Below are 22,442 nucleotides of genomic sequence, written 5' to 3'. Positions count from 1 at the left end.
TGTTCAGGGTGGCCTATAGAGATATTCCTCCGACAGAATGGAGTCATGTGCCATAGGGAGAGATCAGTCTTTGTCTTCCTCTTCTCCTTCTGTTGGATTTACTAGGTCTTGGCTGACAATATTGGCTGTAGTCTCATGTTCAGCCCCAGAGTGGGTTACAGAATTCAGAGCAGATACTCAATTCCAGGTTCAGATCCAGGCCCACAGAGCTACAGGAAATGTCAGGGCTGGCATGGAAATCACAGTTCCTACACGAAAAGCAATTCTTCAAGGGATGATGTGGAACAAACCACCCAGACGGCATCTCAGAGAGTATGATTTGGTGCCTTTGTGCCATTGATAGTTGCCATCAGTCAGAGGCACCAGTCACCAGATGCCATCAGGGATGCATATTCTGTCCCTTCTTCGACCCGTTAGCTGCTGAAATTGCCTGATCACAAAGCACATCACAAGGGGTCCTTTCTCACTCCCATGATTATCCAACCAAGGAACATCCCAAGCATTTGAACAGTGTTCCTGGGTACATCTTGCCTTCAACGGCAGCACCATCTAGGCACAGCAATGGTTCATAGCAAAACTCAGCTGACACTCAAAAGGCAATTTAAGGCCACCAAGATGAGCTGTTGCTACTTCAGGAAGTTAAAGAAGAAAGAGAAATTCTATGGGACCACTAATACATTAAGTGAGAGTAGGTGTAGAGAGATTTGCAATTGCCTATGTCGTCTTTGGCTCAATTACCACCAGCAAGGTCTCCCAGGCCTTTGTGCTTTCAGGACTCTGGAAGGGAAGGGGGTCAACCAGTGGTGGATGAGGATCATGCCTGGGATTACCTAGCAAACTACACCCTTACCAATCCATGGGACCAGAGGGGTTGTTATCAAAGGTGCTGAGGAGGTGCTGGTCTGTTGTGATCCCAGTAAGGAAGGCACTCAGACTCTGTGAGGCATCATTTAGAATGCTGTGCCTTAGGTCTAGCACTCTAAGGAGAGAATTGTACAGATAATCTTATGTCCCTTTAGATGGCTGGAACCCCAGAAGGTGTAGCAAGGCTACAAGAAGGATGAGGAGGGTGGGTGCCCGGTGTATGAAGTGGTAGCTTGGATTTATGAGGGTACTCTGTGTGACAGGCATCAGGTTGGGTTAGCTTTTGTCACTGAGGATCAGAGGAGTCAGTAAGAGTGACATTGTGCTGGCAGTTACAAACTACCTAATCATGGGAGAGGAAACAGAAAAGGTCTTTTATCAGCAGCCGAGGAATTCCCCAGGTTTATGAGCAGGTGCCTATGGGGGACTGGAAGTGCCCTGGCATTCACTGGCCAGGCAAAGCAACAGGGTGCCAACAGCCTGAAGGACCTTGGGACAACTTCTTAACAGGGCTGCTAGGTGGGCCAACGAGGGTGATGGTCACCTGGACCTGACCCTGGCTCACAAGGAAAAGCTGGTCAGGATGTGATCACCAGCATCTGCCTTGGCTGTCATGACCATGAAACAGTGGGGTCTCAGACCCCAAAGGGCAGTGAGGAAGGCCAGCAGCAGAGCACAGACTCTGGACTCCAGAGGAGAAGTCTTTGTCTTACTTGGGAGACTGATCTGGGTGGTGCCATGGGAAGCAGCTCTGAAGGGTGAAGGAACATGAGCAAATCTGACAGGCCTGACAGGGCAGCCTCCTCCAAGCACAAGAATGATCTCTCCAAGTACCCATGCAAAGAAGCACTCCTCTCAGGAGAGAGCTCTTGCCATTAAATGATAACAGTTAGCAATGAGATAAAAAGCACTGGTGTGAAAACTTCATGACAGAGGTTACACACTGTGAAATTAAGAGCTACCTTGTCAAGAAAAAGGAAATTACAGGAATGAAATTAATTGAATTAAAGAACTTAAGTTTATTGAGGTGAAGAAGTGCTGGGTTACAATAGGCCATGATAACTCAGGCCATCAGGGAAGAGATGCAACATAGAGATGGGCTTGTGATCGAGGGGTGGACTTGACCATGGACACTGTTGCACAGATTATCGATGAATGTGAAACATGTGCTGCAATGAAGCAAGCCAAGCATTTAAAGCCCCTGTGGTATGGAGGGCGATGGCTGAAATAGAAGTTTGGGGAGGCCTGGCAGATTGACTATATCTCACTCCCACAGACTCTCCAAGGCAAGCGCCACGTGCTTACAATGGTGCAAGTAACCACTGGATGGCCGGAAAGATATTCTGTGCCTCATGCCACCACCCAGAACACTATCCTGGGCCTTGAAAACCAAGTCTTATGTTGACACAGTACCCCAGAAAGAACTGAGTCAGACAACGGGACTCATTTCCCAAACAACCTCACAGACACCTGGGGCAAAGAGCATGGCACTGAGTGGGTGTATCACTTCCCCTATCACGCACCAGCCTCTGGGAAAATTGAATGATACAATGGACTGTTAAAGACTACATTGAGAGCAATGGGGGGTGGAACCTTCAAACATTGGGATACACATTTAGCAAGAGCCACCTGGTTAGGCAACACCAGAGGATCTGCCAGTCGGGGTGTGTCGCGTCCCAAAGTTGGAGCTACTCAGGTTCGTGGATTTCCTTTGTCAGAATTAAGGTGAAACGACACCAGGGGAGTTCAAACAACAACCAACATTTATTCAACCCAGCTAACTTTGTCCAAGTACACGTGAATTTGTTAATATGAACCTTGCAACATGTCACTAAGCCGCTATTTGAGAAGAGGAGGGAAGGACAGGAAAATGAAATGGAAAAAGGAACATGAAATGTATCAGAAGGAGAGCCCTCCCGTTGAGTCACGAGGTTCAGAGCACACCCCCTTGCTTTCTGGACTCCTTCTCAAAGAGGAGCTCAGGGGCGGCGAGGTCCACTCTTAGTCTCAGACTTGGTCAACGGTTTATGTTTCAAAGGATGAGGTGTAGGGACTGTGGAAAAGAGAGAAGGAAAAGAGGGGGAGAGTGAGAGAAAGAAAGAAAGAAAGAAAGAAAGAGAGAAGAGAGGGGGTTCACCAGTCCTGGGTCCAGCGTAGAGATCCAGTTCCGGAGGGCGCACACTGAGGATTCGTTCTCTCCTCTTTTATAGCGTGTTAGTTGATGATCTCAACATGCGCAGTTCCCACACCCGGCGTTCACTGGAATCGGTTAGTGAGCTTTGGGGAGGGGTGTTCATTGTGGAGTTGCCTCTCTTTTCCTGCTGGCATGATCACTTAAGATAGAAGCACAGTCCCAACTTCCATGGGGCCTTCTTCCTCCAGGAAGGCATAAATCGTTTTCCTTCTCCTGGTCACTTCAGATAAGGAATTGGGGCTTTGGAGAAGTGCGTTCCCACCCTCCGTGGGGCCCTCTCCTCTGTCCACATTGTCCTGTTCACAAAACTCCAGCATTTTTACAGAGGTCGTTTTGTCCACCAAAGCTCTTTTAGGGGATGCTTGAGACATTGAATTTGTCAGACCGTCACAGGGCGGCCCTGCCCAGTCAGAACTTTTAGGTACTGTAGAAGGGGATAAAGTCCCTGTAGTGCACATAAAACATGTGTTAGGGAAGACAGTCTGTGTTAGTCCTGTCTCAGGCAAAGGCAAGGCCATTGGTGGGATTGCTTTTCATCAAGGGCCTGGGTGCACTTGATGGGTGATGGGAAACGATGGGGAAGTCCAATGTGTGCCTCAAGGGGATTTCATTTTCACCTGCTCACCACACCGCACTGAAGACCAACCCTGCTCTGCCGACGGAGAGGACTTTGCACCATGCCTCCTGCCCAGAAAGGCTGGTATGGCAGATGGAGCCCCGAGTCGGGAACTAAATGAACTCAATGAACTTTCTATGAACTTGACCCATAAACTAAAGGATTGATATCTCTGTGTGTGTATACATGTATATATACACATAATCAGGCAGCAATGAGACCAGCGGCGGCTACAGTATGTCGGCAGCTGAGCGCAAGACTGAGGGGAACGAGGAGGTTCCTGAAGCCCAGGAACCCCGAGGAAGAGAAGAGAGACCCATCCAGAGCCACCAGCTCTCGCAAGAGAGGCTGATGTGGTGTGGGCATTGCCAGGGGCAACCACGGGAGATTTAAACAGCCCTGAGGAGCGCCAGTGACCAGGAGCGTGCTGAACAGGGTGGGCAAACAGGACGTGGCATGTCAGAAAGGGCATGGGCGCAGCAGTTTGTGAGGCAGTTCACGCAGGCAGGGTGTGCAGGCAGGGCCCAGACCCTCTTCCCGGCTCGAGAAGGCTACTCAAGCGGTGGGCATAGGCCTCAGAAGGAGACCCAGGTATGGTTGCCACTCGGGTGAAAGGCATTGTTAGGACAAATGTGGCGATGCAGACAGAGCTCCCAAGCAAACATGCAGCTGTCCAGGTGTCTGGCCGCAGGGAGTGCCTGAGTCTATCCCTGGTGCCGGAGGGCAGCAGGGACATCTCCTCTGTGTGGTGTGACCAGGCGGATGATCTGCTCAGCCTGGTGGCAGAGCTGAAGGAGGAAGTGGAAAGGTTGAGGAGTATCAGGGAGTGTGAGAGGGAGGTAGATTGGTGGACCCACACCCTACCATCCCTGAGGCAGAAGCAGCAGCTGGAGGCTCCACAAGAAGTGGAGGACCCCCTGCCCTCTTGCCACCAGGCAGGATGGGACCTAAGAGATGCAGGGGAATGGATACAGGTCCCTCGTCAGGGAGGCAGATGAATCCCCTCCCAGTCTCCCTCACCTTCCCGGTTGCCCCTACGCAACAGGTATGGGGCTCTGGAACTTGAGGACCAGGCCAATGAAGATCAGGGTGTAGATGAAGGCCTATCCAGGGGGGTGCCCAGGATGAGTCAGGCAGCCCCATGCATTCTCATAGCATCTGAAAAAAGAAAAAAGGAGGGTAATTGTCATAGGCCATCCCCTTGTGATGGGGACAGAGGGGCCAATTTGCAGAGCTGACCCATCCCACAGGGAAGTCTGCTGCCTCCCTGGGGCCTGGGTAAAAGACATTGCTAGGAGACTCCCTGGTGTGGTTCGGCCCTCTGATTATTACCCGCTATTAGTTGTGCAGGTTGGCAGTGATGAGATGCAGGGAGAAATCCAAAGGCAATCAGAAGGGACTTACTTCAGGGCACTGGGACGATTAGTGGAAGGATCGGGAGCACAGGTAGTGTTTTCCTCAATCCCTTCAGTGGCAGGGGAATATTACTGAAAGGAACAGGAAAACACACCTGATTAATACGTGGCTCAGAGGCTGGTGCCATTGGTGGTATTTTGGATCTTTTTTGATCAGGGGGAGGTTTACAGAGCACGGGGCTTGCTGGTAACAGATGGAGTCCAGCTATCTCAAAGGGGGAAAAGGATTCTCGCTCATGAGATGGTGGGGCTCATAGAGAGGCCTTTAAACTAGGTTTGAAGGGGGAAGGGGATAAACCTAGGCACACCAGAGATGAGCCTGGGGGCAGCGTGCCGATGTTGGGGGTGAATTCGATAGCCCAGCTCAAGTGCATCTATGCCACTGCACGCAGCATGGGCAATAAACAGGAGGAGTTGGAAGCCATCATGCAGCAGGGTAGATATGACTTAGTTGCCATCACAGAAACATGGTGGGGTGACCCCCATGACTGGAGTGCTGCAGTGGATAGCTATAAGCTCTTCCGAAGGGATAGACAAGGACGGAGAGGTGGTGGGGTGGCTCGCTCTGTTAGGGAGTGTTTTGACTGTGCAGAGCTACATGATTGAGATGTCAAAGTTGAGTGCTTATGGGTAAGGATGAGGGGGAGGGCCAACAAGGCCGATATTGGGCTGGGAGTCTGTTATAGAGCACTCAACTAGGTTGAAGAGGCAGATGAATCATTCTACAGGCAGCTGGCAGTAGTCTCAGAATCACGCAGCCTTGTTCTCACGGGAGACTTCAACTTTCCAGACGTCTGCTGGAAATGCAACACAGCAGAGAGTAAGCAGTCTAGGAGGTTCCTGGAGTGTGTGGAAGATAACTTCCTGAGACAGATGGTAGGTGAGCCTACCAGGGGAGGAGCCTTGCCAGACCTACTGTTTACAAAGAGGGAAGGACTGGTGGGAGATGTGATGGTCAGAGGCCGTCTCGGGCTTAGTGACCCTGAAATGACAGAATTCACAATTTTTGGTGAGTCAAGGAAGGGGGGCACCAAAACCGCCACTATGAACTTCCGGAGGGCAAACTTTGGCCTTTTCAGGACACTGGTTGAGAGAGTCCCTTGGGAGACAGTCCTGAAGGGCAAAGGGGTCCAGGAGGGATGGACATTCTTTAAGAAGGAAATCTTGATGGCTCAGGACCAGGCTATTCCCATGTGCCGCAGGACGAACCGCCAAGGAAGATGACCAGCCTGGCTGAACAGGGTGCTTTTGCTAGGAATCAAGAAAAAAAGGAGACTTTATCATCTCTGAAGGAAAGGTCGGGCAACTCAGGAGGAGTACAGGGATCTTGTTAGGTCATACAGAGAGAAAATTAGAAAGGCAAAAGCTCAGCTAGAACTCAATCTGGCCACTATTGTAAGAGACAACAGAAATGTTTTTACAACTATGTTAACAATAAAAAGAAATCCAAGGAGAATATCTGTCCTTTAGTGGATACAGAAGGAAACATTGCCACCAGAGATGAGGAAAAGGCTGAGGTACTTAACGCGGCCTTTGCCTCAGTCTTTAATAGAGAGACCAGTTATCCTCAGGGTACTCAGCCCCCTGAGCTGGAAGGCAAGGACGAAGAGCAGAATATGCCCCCCCACCCCCACCCCCTTAATCCAGGAGGAAATAGATAGTGACCTCCTATAAGATCTGGATGCTCACAAATCTATGGGACCAAACAGGATCCATCCAAGAGTACTGAGGAAACAGGCGGAGGTGCTTGCCAAGCCACTCTCCATCACCTATAAGCAATCCTGGTCAACAGGGGAGGTCCCAGAGGACTGGAGGCTTGCCAATGTGATGCCCATCTACAAGGAGGGTTGGAGGGAGGATCTGGGGAACTACAGGCCTGTCAGCTTGACCTCGGTACCAGGGAATGTTATGCAGCAGTTTGTCTTGAGCGTGCTCACATGGCACATGCAGGACAACCAGGGGATCAGGCCCACTCAGCATGGGTTCATGAAAGGCAGGTCCTGCTTGGCCAACCTGATCTCCTTCTATGACCAGGTGACCCGCCTAGTGGATGAGGGAAAGGCTGTGCATGTTGTCTACCTGGACTTCAGCAAGGCCTTTGACTCTCTCTCTCATGGCATACTGCTTGAGAAGCTGGCGTCTCATGGCTTGGACAAGTGTACACTTCACTGGGCGAAAAACTGGCTGGGTGGCCGAGCCCAGAAGGTTGTGGTGAATGGACTTAAATCCAGTTGGTGGCCAGTCACAAGTGGTGTTCCCCAGGGCTCACTATTGGGGCCAGTTCTGTTTAATATCTTTACCAATGATCTGGATGAAGGGATCGAGTGCACCCTCAGTAAGTTCACAGACGACACCAAGTTGGGAGGGAAGGTTGATCTTCTCGAGGGTAGGAAGGCTCTGCAGAGAGATGTGGACAGGCTGGATCAATGGGCAGAGGCCAGTTGTCTGAGGTTCAACAAGGCTCAGTTCCAATTCCTGCACTTGGGTCACAGCAACCCTACGTGGCGCTACAGGCTTGGGGAAGAGCGGCTGGAAAGCTGCCCAGCAGAAAAAGACCTGGGGCCACTGGTTGACAGCCAGCTGAATATGAGCCAGCAGCGTGCCCAGGTGGCCAAGGCGGCCAACAGCGTCCTGGCCTGCATCAGAAATAGTGTGGCCAGCAGGAGCAGGGAAGTGATCATTCCCCTGTACTTGGCACTGGTGAGGCCACACCTCGAGTCCTGTGTTCAGTGTTGGGCCCCTCACTACAGGAAAGACGTGGAGCTGCTGGAGCATGTCCAGAGTAGGGCAACCAAGCTGGTGAAGGGCCTGGAGCACCAGTCTTATGAGGAGCTGGGGTTGTTTAGTCTGGAGAAGAGGAGGCTGAGGGGAGACCTTATTGCTCTCTACAACCACCTGATAGGGGGTTGTAGTGAAGTGGGTGCTGGTCTTGTCTGTAGGTGGCTGGAGATAGGATGATAGGAAATGGACTCAAGTAGGTGGCAGGGGAGGTTTAGCTTGGATATTAGGAAAAAACTTCTTTACTGAAAGGGTTGTCAGGCATTGGAACAGGCTGCCCAGGGAAGTGGTGGAGTCACCATCTTGGGAGGTATAAAAAAAGCGTGTAGAAAAGGCATACACAACATGGTTTAGTGGGCATGATGATGGTTGGACTCGGTGATCTGGATGGCCTTTCTTCAAAATAAATGATTCTATGCTGCTGTGATTCTATGAGCTGAATCCTTGAGCTACAGACTTTAGAGGGAAAAACTTAGATTTGAGAAATCGTGATGCAAGTCCTACATGGCCACTGAGAGAAATGATGAATGGGGGTGGGGGAGCAGGACCAATGATGGTGAAGAGACACAAGGACTAAGATGGCCCATACACGGACTGACAGAAACAATCTTACCTTTCCTACATTTTCGGACTTCATCCTGTGATGCTCTGGCTAGATATGAATTGGAAAAGACTGATATCACTTTTTCTGGTAGCAGAAAGACAAAGAAAATTGGAAAAAAACCCAAGAAATCCTGATTTCTTGTTCCTTATCATTTCAATCTCCTCTGCTTCGCCACAGAAGACTTGAAGAGTTGGGGAAAATGATGCACAGAGACCTGGCTTGTTAGGGCGTTTTGCGTGTTAAGGAGCCCTCTGGTGCCCAGTTCCTGAACTGCAGATACTGAAAGCAGGAACAAGGCTCTGACAAAGTGGAAGGCAGAAGAAAACCCCAAGTTTCTGGGGGCGTTGGAGGCCCCAATGAGGGCCAACACTGACAAAGCCATGAAGGGAATGACTAGTCAGCGTGTCAGTCCTGGGGGGCTAATTATGCAAAAAATTGGAGACAAGAGTTGCAGGTGGCAAAGGCAATGTTCTGGTGGCTCTGATCACAAGTAAGCCTTTGGTGTTTGTTCATCATCAGAATGGCCAAGCCCTGACCCCCAGGGCCTGGTAGAAGAGGTCCTTTCCCTCGTGCATTGCTCAGGCCTCTAATGAGGGTCAGTGTGAGTGCGGCTCTGTGTACATCTTAGTGGTAGATTTTGTTGCTTTATACACAAAGCTGTGGTGTTCTGGGGATTTGGCAATCCCTCTGAGTTCCCCATAACCCATCCAGCCTGTTCATAGTCCTGCTGACATTCCTCAGTCACCTGAGATATCCCAGGCCCAGACTTGTTTGCATCCTCAATTTGGATCCATATCCCAGCACTGCACTGCCATTACTATGGCGGCTGCTGCCGCCCTAAAATCACAGCTTGAACTATTCCACAGTATCATGATCCTTCACGTCGTCTTCTGGCCTGTAACACACTCTCTGCTACACACACCCTGCTTTCTCCCTGCACTCGCACGTGTCTCCCAAAGCCTTCTCACTTCCCCTGCAGTAATGAGACCGCACTCCAGGAGGTTCATGCATTCTCCAGGCCCGTGGATGTTGCCTGAATTCCAGGCAAGTGTGGGTAGTGAAGGAGAGGAAGACAGGAAGGTCGGCTCACAGGCCATGAGGAGCAGTGTTCAGCCACCCCCAGCGACGGGCATTCCCCATCTGCCAGGCCGAGACATGGTCTCAGGACAGAAACTTCTCATGCAACCCCTGGTTTGTGCAGGGTGCTGCAGCCACACTCCCAGGGCACACCTACTCCTCCTCCACCTACAGACATCAACTGCTTTCCCTTGCTGGGCTCAGGCGTGGTTGTAAGGATTTACTAAAGCCCTGAACCATCACTTTGATTCTCACTGACTTCCCTCCACCCTCTCTCACATCACTGCACACCTCTAATCACTGCATAATCACTACTGAAAATTAAGCAGCTTTCCAGGCTTTCCTCAGGTAATGACCATGTTTCTCCATTCATCATTCATGGAGCCGAGAAATAACAGTTGAGGAAGCACCTCAAGACTTGTGAGGGGAAGATATCCCTGAGGGACCTCTGTGCTCATGGGGATCTGAGTGCTTTTGCAAGGCTCCAGGAGTTCATTTGGTGCCATGTATTTGGTGTTCCTTTCTGGAAACACAAAGCCTTGAGCTGATCCAGACTCCCTCAGGGTGGCCTATTGTACCACAGGACTTCTTGATGTGATAAGTTTATTCATTTCATTCCTGTCATTCAGTCTTACTTGACAAGGTAGCTCTTAATTTCACAGTTTGTAACATCTGGCATGAGGTTTTCAGAGCAATGATTTTTCTCTCATTCCTGACTGTTATCATTTAATGGGAAGAGCTCTCTCCTGAGGGGAGTGCTTCTTTGCATGGGTACTTGGAGGGATGTTTCTTGTGCTTGGAGGAGGCTGCCCTGTCAGGCCTGTCAGAGTTGTTCATGTTCCTTCACCCTTCAGAGCTGCTTCCCATGGCACCACCTGGATCAGTCTCCCAAGTAAGTCAAAGACTTCTCCTCTGGAGTCCAGAGACTGTGCTCTGCTGCTGGCCTTCCTCACTGCCCTTTGGGGTCTGAGACCCCACTGTTTCACGGTCATGACAGCCAAGGCTGACGCTGGTGATCACATCCTGACCAGCTTTTCCTTGTGAGCCAGGGTCAGGTCTAGGTGACCATCACTCTCGTTGGCCCACCTAGCAGCTCTATTAAGAATTTGTCCCAAGGTCCTTCAGGCTGTTGGCACCCTGTTGCTTTGCCTGGCCAGTGAATGCCAGGGCACTTCCAGTCCCCCATAGGCACCTGATCATTAACCTGGGGAATTCCTCGGCTGCTGATAAAAGACCTTTTCTGTTTCCTCTCCCATGATCAAGTGGTTTGTAACTGCCAGCACAGTGTCACTCTTACAGACTCCTCTGATCCTCAGTGACAGAACCTAACCCAACCTCTTGCCCATCACAAGGAGAACCTCCATAACTCCAAGCTTCCTCTTCGTACAGGGGGCATCCATCCTCCTCATTCTTCTACCTCCATGCTACACTTCTGGGGTTCCAGCCATCTAAAGGGACATAAGATTATCTGTACAATTCTATCTTTAGAGCGCTAGATGTAAGGAAGAGCATTTTAAATGATGCCTCACATTGTCTGAGTGCCTTCCTTACTGGGATCACAACAGACCAGCACCTCCTCAGAACCCTTGATAGCAACCCCTCTGGTCCCATGGATTGGTAAGGGTGTAGTTTGCTTGCTAAGCCCAGGCGTGATCCTCATCCACCACTGGTTGTTCCCCTTTCCCTTCCAGAGTCCTGAAAGCGCAAAGGCCTTGGAGACCTTGCTGGTGGTAACTGAGCCAAAGACGACATAGGCAGTCTCAGATCTATCTACACCTGTTATCAACTAATTTAATAGTGGTCCCATAGTATCTCTCTTTCTTCTTTAACTGTTCCTGATGTAGCAACAGCTCATCTTGGTGCCCTTGCATTCCTTTTTGAGTTTCAGCAGAGTTTTGATATGAACCATGGCTGTGCTTGGAGGATGCTGTTTTTGAAGGGAAGATGTACCCAGGAACACTGGTAAATGCCTTGGGCTGTTCCTTGGTTGGATCATCAAGGGAGTGAGAAAGGACCCCAGTGTGACAGGCTTTGTGATCATGCAATGCCTGCAGCTAGTGGGTAGAAGAAGGGACAGAATTTGCCTCTCTGATGGCATCTGATGACAGTGCCTCTGACCGATGGCAATCGTCAATGGCATGAAGGCACCAACTCATACTCTCCGAGATGCCATGTGGGGTGTCTGTCGCACACCCTCCCTGAAGGAGAACTGCTTTTCGTATAGGTCCTGTGATTCCCAGGCCAGCCCTGGCATCTCCTGTAGCTCTGTGGGCCTGCATCTGCACCTGGAATTGAGTAGCTCATCGGAATTCTGTAACCCAAGGTGGGGCTGAACATGAGACAACTGCCAATACATTCAGTCAAGGTCTCTTAAATCCAACAGATGGAGAAGAGGAAGAGAAAGACTGAGCTCTCCCTATGGCACATGACTCCATTCTATTGGAGGAATACCTCTGTATAGCTCCATATGCCACATTGAACATCTTAAGGAGGGACAGGTTCCATTGTTCTTAATTTGTGCTTGTACAAGCGTGTCTCCACCCTCACTGGCTGTTCGTTGAAACACAAAGCCGTGGGCTTATGCAGACTCCTTCTGGGTAACCTCTTGCACCACACCACTACCGTTCAAGTGACATTTCCTCCTCCTGACATCCAGGCTCCATCTGCCAAGTTCCACTTTGTGGCATTCTTTTTCTCTCTCCTGCTTTTACCTGCTACCAAGGAAATCTCGACCATCTCAGAAACTACCCTTCAAGCAGGGAACCCAACCCATTCGCCTTCTTGTGGTCTTTCACCTGGCCAGAGAGAAGTAACCTCACCACGATCTTCTAAATCACATGACTGCTGCTGGCCTTTCAGCTTCTCGGATAGACACAATGTGTGCCTGCTGCTGTCCCATCATGTACTCAGGTGTATCGCCCTGCTCTGCACTCCTCTGAGGTGCTCCGTTGTCATGAGGAGTGGACACAGGGACCTCAGTTCAAGAAAGCACATGGCACCCAGTGCTGCATTCAGGCAGTTTCCCATGGGATGTTACTCCCAATGTGAAGTGACCTTGAGGCACTGCCTGTGCCACAAGCCTTCATGGAACCCCCAGGTATAGCTGATGGCGTTTGTGCTCGCTTGGGTTCATCGCACTTCAAATACATGATGCGCATGCTTACATCTCCTCTGGACAATGCAAACGTGGACTTTTGACCTACTCATTCAGTGTCCTTCCATGGAGGGACAAAGAACCTCTCCAAGCTGGAGTGAAAGGCCAGTGCTGGAAATGGTGGTTGTGAGGGGCTAGTGGAGGATGATTGCCCAGGGACAGCTTTCCCAGCATGTCCAGCAAACATTGGCAGAGAACAGACCCTGCTCTGCTGGTCCTTCAGATCTCTTGCAGGAGGCCTGGCTGTACGAGGACACTGCTGTTTGCCCCAACCCTGCACACTCACACTGTTGAGCTATACACTTGTGTTTTCATCTGGGAGCCACTTTGTTGGGCATGCTCGTGAGAGAAACTTTGGAAGAAGACCTAAGCCTTCAGGCACTGCCCTAAGGAGATCACGTTTCTTTACAGAAATGCTGCTATGGAGGCCAGCTCTGTCACAGAAGTGTCCATTGCCTGTTCCTGCCTGTGGTCACAGGACTACCACACAGCAGGAGGTTGATTAATCTGCCAGAGCACTCAAACCTTACACCAACACAAGGGATCAAAGAGGGTGTGGAAGTGCTCGTGCTCCCTGGCAGTGGTGCCATGCTGAGACTCTTTTTCCCTCCACCTATACACACAGGAACTGTCCCTGCAGGTCCAAAAAGTCTTTGGAGGAAGGATCTCGGGGAAAAATAACAACTTGCTGCAGGGCCCTTTATTTTGTTTAAGCACACAGGGAGCACAGATCCTCATTTACAGAGCCACTCGGTCAGAAATGTAAAGCAGACAGTGAATTAGAAAGGGAATGACAATATTATCGCAAGTAAAAAGCATGACCAACAACAAAAAATACAGAAGGCAGGCTGGGCTTGCAATGACTCATAGAATCTTAGGATCACAGAATGTTTTGGGTTGGAAGGGACCTTAAAGATCACCTAGTTCCAACCCTACTGCCATGGGCAGGGGCACTTTCCACTAGACCAGGTTGCTCAAAGCCCCGTCCAACCTGGCCTTCATCACTTCCAGGGATGGCACATCCAAAAACCTCTCTGGGCAACTTCTTCCAGTGCCTCAAGACCCTCACAGTGAAGAACTTCCTTACATCTAATCTAAGTCTACCTGCTTTCAGTTTAAAGACTACTATCTTCTACACTTCTATCACTACATGCCCTTGGAAAAAGTCCCTCTCCGCCTTTCTTGTAGGCCCCCTTTCAGTACTGGGAGGCCGCTCGAAGGTGTCCCCAGACCCTCTCTTTTCCAGGCTGAACAACCTCAACTCTCTCAGCCTGTCTTCATAGGAGAGGTGCTCCAGCCCTCTGATCATCCTCGTGGCCCTTCTCTGGACTCTCTCCAACAGGTCCATGTCCTACTTATGCTGGGAGCTGCAGAGCTGGACGCAGCAGTCCAGGTGGGGTCTTACAAACGCAGAGTAGAGGGGGAGAGTCACCTCCCTTGACTTGCTGGTCATGCTTCTTTTGATGCAGCCATAGATATGGTTGGCTTTCTGGGCTACGAGCGCATATTGTTGCATCACGTTGAGCTTCTTGTCAACACCCAAGTCCTTCTCTTCAGGGCTGCTCTCAATCCACTCATTGCCCAGCCTGTATTTGTGCTTGGGATTACCATGACCCACGTGCAGGACCTTGCACTTGGCCTTATTGAACTTCAGGAGGTTCGCACGGGCCCACCTCTCAAGCCTGTCAAGGGATGCTCTGGATGGCATCCCTTCCCTCCAGCATGTCAACCGCACCACACAGCTTGGTGTCCTTGGTAAACTTGCAGAGGGTGCGCTCAATCCCGCTGTCCATGTCACCGACAAAGATGTTAAACAGTGCCAGTCCCAATACCAGCCCCTGAGGAACACCCCTCATCACTGCTGTCTACTTGGACATCAAGCCTTTGACCACAACTCTTTGAGTGTGACCATCCAGCTAATTCCTTATGCACCGAGTGCTCCATCCGTCAAATCCATGTCCTTCCAATTGAGACACAAGGATGTTGTGCTGGACAGTGTCAAATGTTTTGCACAATCCAGGTAGATGACATCCGATGTTCTTCCCTTATCCACCGATGTCTTAAGGTAGTTGTAGAAGGCCACCAGATTTGTCAGGCACAACTTTCCCTTGTTGGCTGTCACCAATCACCTCTTTATTTCCCATGTGCCCTAGCATAGTTTCCAGGAGGATCAGCTCCGTGATCTTGGTGGGCACAGAGGTGAGACTGACTGGCCTGTAGTTCCCTGGGTCTTCCTTTTTCCCTTTTTAAAAATGGGGGTTATGATTCCCCTTCTCGAGTCAGTGGGAACTTCCCTGGACTGCCACAACTTCTCAAATAGGATGGATAGTGGCTTAGCCACTTCATCTGCCAGTTCCCTCAGGACCTCTGGATGCATCTCATCAGCGCCCATGGACTTGTGCAACCTCAGGTTCCTTAGATGGCCTTGATCCTGATTTTCTCCTACTGTGGGTGGTTCTTCATTCTCCCAGGCGCTGCCTTTGCCTTCTGTGACTTGCATGGTGTGGCTGGAGCACTTGCCGCTGAAACCTGAGGCAAAGATGTCACTGCATACCTCAGCTTTTTCCATATCCTGGGAAACCCGCTCTCCTGTTTCCTTCCAGAGAGGTCCAACATTTTCCCTGGTCTTCTTTTTATCACCGACGTACCTACAGAAGCTTTTCTTATTGCCCTTGACATCCCTTTCTGGATTTCATTCTGTCAGGGCTTTAGCTTTCCTAACCTCATGCCTGGCTGCTCAGGCAATTTCTCTGTATACCTCCCAGGCTACCTGTCCTTACTTCCACACTCTGTAGGCTTCCTTTTTGTGTTTGATTTTCTCCAGGAGCTCCTTGTTCATCCGTGTAGGCCTCCTGACATTTTTACCTGACTTTCTCTTTCTTGGGATGCATGGCTCCTGAGCTTGGAGGAGCTGATCCTCAAATATTAAGCAGCCCTGTTCCCTCCAGGGCTTCATCCCATGGTACTCTACCAAGCAGATCCCTGAAGAGGCCAAAGCCTGCTCTCCTGAAGTCCAGGGTAGCCAGCCTGCTGTGCACCCTCCTCGCTGCCCTAAGGACCTTGAACACCACCATTTCACAGTCGCTGCAGCCAAGGCTGCCCTTGAGCTTCACATTCCCCACCAGCCCCTCCTTGTTGGTGAGAACAAGGTCCAGCATAGCGCCTCTCCTCATTGGCTTCTCTATCACTTGGAGAAGGCAGTTATCATCAACGCATTCCAGGAACCTCCTGGATTGCTTATGCCCTGCTGTGTTGTCCCACCAACAGGTAGCAGGGTGGTTGAAGTCCCCCATGAGGACTGGGGCTTGTAAACGTGAGGCTGCTCCCATCTGTCCATAGAGGGCCTCATCTGCTCGATCTTCCTCGTAGCAGACCCCCACAAGAATGTCACCTGTCCCTCCCCTCCCTTTATTCCTGACCCATAAGCTCTCTGTCAATCCCTCATCCATCCCCAGGTGGACCTCCACGCATGCGAACTAGTCACTGGCATTGAGGGCGACACGCCCTCCTTGTCTCCTCTGACTCACCTTCCTAAAAAGCCTTTACCCATCCATTCCAACACTCCAGCCACAGATGCCATCCCACCATGTCTCCATGATGCCAGTAAGATGTCATGTTGTGATAACGCGTTGTCTGTCACATCCCACATCCCACAATTTCTCCTGCCATGTCCCATAGGTTCCCAGATCACATACAGGTGGCTTCACCTCAGGGCAGGGCCTCACCAGGGGCCCAGCCATCTGTCTGCAGCCTTCACAGCTGGTGTCCTCCATGACCTCATGATGCCAACCCATGTAGGCAATCACATTGCTATCATTAGATAACCTCACAAGCAACAGCCCAACCATGTTGCCTTTGCCTACATCTACCCCTCTCCACTGCATGAGCTGTCATCTGTGTCTTACTGTGGTTTGTGATGAGCTTGATGATATCACAGCATCTGCCTGCCTGCCACAAGTCAGTCGTGTTACTCCAACAGAAATGGCCTCACACTCCACCTCCCAGCCCTGCCATCTTCACCTTCCTCTGCATCTCCCCTCTCCCAAGATCTCAGCACTGCTGCGTGGGTTTTCCAACACTCCAGGTGACATCACTGGGCCTGCCTCAGCACCTGGCCAATTGGGCTGCTTCCAAAGGAGTGACTTCAAAATCCACCTCCCACCTCCCATGCCTCTCCTTGCATCATCCTCTTCTGGCAACAGGAGTCACCTCCCAGACAACCTCCCACAACCCTTCCCCTTTACCTGCCTCTCCTCTCTCCAGCACTAACATTTCTGCCGGGCAGGCAGCAAGGTGGTCCCCCACAGCACAGGTACTGCAGAGCCCTGGTGGGACAGCTGGAGTGGTGGGAGGGCAGCCATGGGTGCCAAGGGCTCCTCAAGAAGGCAGGTGGAGGGTGAGGAGGTGGAGGGGAGCTCTGTGCAAAGGGGAGGCTGGCGTGCACAGAGCCTTGCCTTGGGGGAAGCCTCGTGGTCACAGGTCCTCGATGACATGGAGAGTTGAAGCACCCCACAGTCTGCTGGGAGAGCAGAAGGGCTGGGCACAAGCAAACCAGGAGATTCCTGTAGGATGCAAAATATAGCGTTTTGACAGACACACTTGTTGAGCTGTCTAGGGCTGGTCTCTTCCTGACAGACAGGGTGGATCTGGCTGGGGATGGGTGTGATGGGTTGACCCTGGCTCAACACCAGGTGCCCACCAAAGCCTTCTATCACTCCCCCATCCTCAGCTGGATAGGGGAGAGAAAATATAACAAAAGGCTCGCGGGTCGAGATAAGGACAGGAGAGATCATTCACTATTACCGTCACGGGCAAAACAGACTCAATTTGCAAAATTAACTCAATTTATTACAAATCAACCAGAGCAAGGTAATGAGAAGTAAAATGAAATCTCAGAACACCTTCCCACCACCCCTCCCTTCTTCCCGGGCACAACTACCCTCCCGGATTGCACCACCAAGCCCCCCCAGCAGCACAGGGGGACAGGGATGGGGTTTATGGTCATCACAGGTTATTTTCTGCCGCTTCACCTCCTCAGGACGAGGGCTGATCACAATCTTCCCCTGCTCCAGCGTGGGGTCCCACCCACGGGAGACAGTCCTCCACGAACTCCTCCAACGTGGGCCATTCCCACGGGCTGCAGTTCTTCACGAACTGCTCCAGCATGGGTCCATTCCACGGTGTGCAGTCCTTCAGGAGCACACTGCTCCAGCGCGGGTCCCCCACGGGGTCACAAGTCCTGCCAGAAAACCTGCTCCGTGGGCTCCTCTCTCCACAGATCCGCAGGTCCTGCCAGGAGCCTGCTCCAGCGCGGGGCTCCCACGGGGTCACAGCCTCCTTCGGGAACCCACCTGCTCCGGCGTGGGGTCCTCCACGGGCTACAGGTGGAGATCTGCTCCACCGTGGACCTCCCTGGACTGCAGGGGGACAGCCTGCCTCACCAGGGTCTTCACCACGGGCTGCAGGGGAATCTTCGCTCCGGCGCCTGGAGCATCTCCTCCCCCTCCTTCTTCACTGACCTTGGTGTCCGCAGGCTTGTTTCTCTTACATGTTCTCACTCCTCACTCCGGTGGCAGTTTCTCTCCGTCCCAACTTTTTTTTCCTTCTTAAAAATGTTATCACAGAGGCGTTACCACTATCACTGATTGGCTCGGCCTTGGCCAGCGGCGGGTCCGTCTTAGAGCCAGCTAGTATGGGCTCGCTCTCTCTCGAACACAGGGGAAGCTTCCAGCAGCTTCTTACAGAAGCCACCCCTGTAACCCCACCCCCCCCCCCCCGCTACCAAAACCTTGCCAAACAAAAACCAATACAATGGGAAGGAGGAGGGCAGCCATGGCTGCTACCATGATGAGATGGTGGAGAAGTAGGACAACCAGCAGAATGGCAGTGTGGGACTGCAGGAGAGCTGATTTCCATTAGCCGAGGCTCTGCTTGGACAGTCCTGGAGGACAAAGGGGCTGTGAGTCCCTCCTGGATCTTCAGAGACAAGGTTCTATAACCCAGAAAGATGCCTGCCTGATGTGCAGGGAGTCGAGCAGGGCCTGGCAAGAGGTCAGCAAGGATGAACAGGGAACCCCCTGACGTAGGAGGTCCAACACCAGAAGGAAGTGCAGGGAGGCTGGAGGGGGAACAGCCTGCCCAGGAGGCAGACAGACACCTGGCCTGTGGGTGCAGGGATGGAGACACTAAAGCCAGAGCTTGGTCGTGGCTGGAAATGGCCATGCATGGGGTGGGGACCCAGAAGGGCTTCTCTAAATGTGTTGTCAGCACAAGGAAGGCAGCTGAGGGAACCCTGGTCCCAGTGGCCAGTGGGGCAGGGGACAGAGTGCCAAAGCCAGTGTAAATACAGCAATTCCTCAGAACCAAGATTCTCCCTGGAGACTGCTGCCACACTGCAGGACTGTGGCCGAGCTGCCAGAGCACTCAGGCCTTGCACGAAGCCAGGGTCTCAGAAGGAGAGTGTGGGAGTGGAAAGAGAGCAGCTCTGGTGCTCCCTTGCAGTGCTGCTGTGCTGAGAACATTTTCCCCTTTCCCTCTTGTCCTGGTTTCAGCTGGGATAGATTTAATTGTCTTCCTGGTAGCTTGTATAGTGCTATGTTTTTGAGTTAGGTATGAGAAGAATGTCAGTAACACTGATGTTTCCAGTTGTTGCTAAGTAGTGTTTAGTCTAAAGTCAAGGAATTTTCAGTTTCTGATGACCAGCCTTTGAGAAAGCTGGAGGGGCACAAGAATTTGGTAGGGGACACAACCAGGGCAGCGGAGCCAATGGGGTATTCTATACCATGTGATGTCCCATCTAGTATAGAAACTGGGGGGAGTGGGGGCGGGGGATTGCCGCTCGGGCACAGACTGAGCGTCCATCGGCAGGTGGTGAGCAGTTGTACTGTGCATCATTTGTATATTCCAATCCTTTTATTATTACTGTTGTCATTTTATTAGTGTTATCATTATGATTATTAGTTTCTTCTTTTCTGTTCTATTAAACCGTTCTTATCTCAACCCAAGAGTTTTACATCTACTCCCACTTCTCTCCCCCATCCCACTGGGTGGGGGGGGGGCTGAGTGAGCGGCTGTGTGGTGCTTCGTTGCTGGCTGGGGTGAAACGATGACAGCCTGTAATGAGTTACATTATGAATGCTCTGCAAAAGGAAACAGGCAGTTAATTGCTTCTGAGAAGCACCCCTTCATCATTTTCCACAGGGCATCCTTGAGCTCCTGGTTCCTCATGCTGTAGAGGAGGGGGTTCACTGCTGGAGGCACCACCGAGTACAGAACTGCCAACACCAGATCCAGGGATGGGGAGGAGATGGAGGGGGGCTTCAGGTAGGCAAACACTCCAGTGATGACAAACAGGGAGACCACGGCCAGGTGAGGGAGGCACATGGAAAAGGCTTTGTGGCGTCCCTGCTCAGAGGGGATCCTCAGCACGGCCCTGAAGATCTGCACGTAGGAGAAAAGAATGAAAACAAAACAACCAAATGCCAAACAGGCACCTAGCACAAGAAGGCCAACTTCCCTGAGGTAGGAGCGTGAGCAGGAGAGCTTGAGGATCTGGGGGATTTCACAGAAGAACTGGCCCACAACATTGCCCTGACAGAGTGCTAGTGAAAATGTATTGGCCGTGTGCAGCACAGCATGGAGAAACCCACTGGCCCAGGCAGCTGCTGCCATGTGGACACAAGCTCTGCTGCCCAGGAGGGTCCCGTAGTGCAGGGGTTGGCAGATGGCAACGTAGCGGTCGTAGGCCATGATGGTGAGGAGAGAATACTCCACTGCGAACAAGAAGGCAAAGAAAAAGACCTGTGCAGCACATCCCCTGTAGGAGATGGCCCTGGTGTCCCACAGGGAACTGGCCATGGCTTTGGGGACAGTGGTAGAGATGGAGCCCAGGTCGAGGAGGGAGAGGTTGAGGAGGAAGAAGTACATGGGGGTGTGGAGGCGGTGGTCGCAGGCTACCGCGGTGATGATGAGGCCATTTCCCAGGAGGGCAGCCAGGTAGATGCCCAGGAAGAGCCAGAAGTGCAAGAGCTGCAGCTGTCGCGTGTCTGCAAATGCCAGGAGGAGGAACTCAGTGATGGAGCTGCTGTTGGACATTAGCTTCTTCTGGGCATGGGGCACAGTTCAACAGGGAAAAAGAAGGTGACAAGTTAGAAGAGACTTCTCTGAGCAAAACCTAATGCATTTCTCAAAGAAACCCCACCAAAGCTGCCTCTCCTATTTCAGAAAGACCTTTGTCGGGTCCCTTTCACGAGCTATGCTTGGTGCTAGATGAGGCTGCACTGGGAGCAGTAGGCTCTGCTGTGGGCTCCAGGGGACTCAGTCCTGCCCTACAGCAAGAGGTAAATAGGAACGCGGCGTGACCTAATATTGAATCTACTTGTCCTATCACAGAGTTTTTCAGCATTGTCGCTCCCAATGCAACGAAAATTGGGGAAGAGCCGAGGAGATTTTCTTTGGAGTATTTAGTTCTGGTTTCCCCACCAAACTTACGGAGTGCATTGGGTAGGGAAAGAAGCGAATGTCCTAAAGATGGGGTGTCCTGAAAGGAGACTTTTGTCATTTGTATCCCTGGGAGCCTGGGGATTAGGAGGGGATTGGGATATTTTACTCACATGGACAAATCTCTGCAATGCACCCAAATCCCCTCTCCCCATTCCTCTCCAGGGAAAAGGACAAGAGGAGCAGGGACAGGAGGATGAAAATGGATAAACACTACAGCTGGTGCTGCCAATGGAGGCAGGAGAGGGACAGATGGTAGGGCGTTTGATAATTTCTTCTCTTCAGGGCTGAGGCCACTGAGAGGGTGACGGAGTCCCCCTGGCCGTAAGGGCAGAGGATCTGCTGGGTGGGACAAAAGACCACGGGTTTTCTCCAGTGATGGCAGGGACATGCCTGAATCCCCCTTCCCACAGCATTTCTGGAAGCAGCTCCCTCTCACTGCCTGCCCCTGTCTCTGCTGCATAGAACTGTCCCTGTCAGCAGCTGCTTCTCCCTCCCCTTGGCTGCTCCCTCTCCCTGCTCACAGACCCCATCCCACCCGCTGTGGGCTCAGCTCTGCCCTGCAGACCCCTCCTGGCAGACAAGCACTGCCCAGGGACATCTCTGTGTGTGCAGGGGCTAAGAAGCACCTCAGACAAGTCCAAAGGACAACTGGGGTCTCGGTGTCTTCTCCAGAGGGGAGAATTAAATTCTAGTCTCACACTGCCCACCTGCCCACCAAGATGATAAAAATTTAAAGCAAAACCTCCTTAACTTTCAGGAGAATGCTGCCTTGACGTTCTTCTTGAAAGTCCCCTCGGAAATGCCCAGGACTGAACCTGACCCACGCAGCACCCTCTCGACAGCAGCAGCACCCTGCTCTGCCCTTCCAGGGGTCGTTTCTTTCACCCACACCTTCTCCCCACCCTGTCCTGGGGAGTTCCCCGTGCAGGTTGAGTGCTGACCCTGGCAGGCAGCAAAGTCCCTGCTCCACCACTCAGCCCCTGAAACACCAGGACCCTGCTCTGAAGGACAGCCCTGGGCACCCCTGCATGCACACCCGGCTTCACAGCCCTGCAGCTGGTGCCAGCAGAAGGCAGCCTCATGCCCTGTCCCTCTGACAGGGCAGCAGGGAAGCCCTGCTCTGGAGCACATCCTTCTCCTCTACACCAGAGAAATGAAGAGTCCTCCTGCCAGATCCCATACACTGTCAGCTGTGCCAGTGTTCGGAGATCCCTGCAGCAACTGACGCTCTATTGCCC

General features: G+C 51.8%; 1 pseudogene; it reads right to left on the bottom strand.

Moving 5' to 3' along the window:
- Positions 1-19,861: 19,861 nt before the first annotated feature.
- LOC126037168 (olfactory receptor 14A16-like) lies at positions 19,862-20,796 on the bottom strand (annotated as a pseudogene).
- Positions 20,797-22,442: the final 1,646 nt, after the last annotated feature.

This window comes from Accipiter gentilis, unplaced genomic scaffold (genome assembly GCF_929443795.1).
Source record: "Accipiter gentilis unplaced genomic scaffold, bAccGen1.1, whole genome shotgun sequence".
NCBI classification, from domain to species: domain Eukaryota; kingdom Metazoa; phylum Chordata; class Aves; order Accipitriformes; family Accipitridae; genus Astur; species Astur gentilis.
The sequence above is the reverse complement of the archived record's forward strand: the minus strand, read 5'-3'. Positions and strand labels throughout refer to the sequence as shown.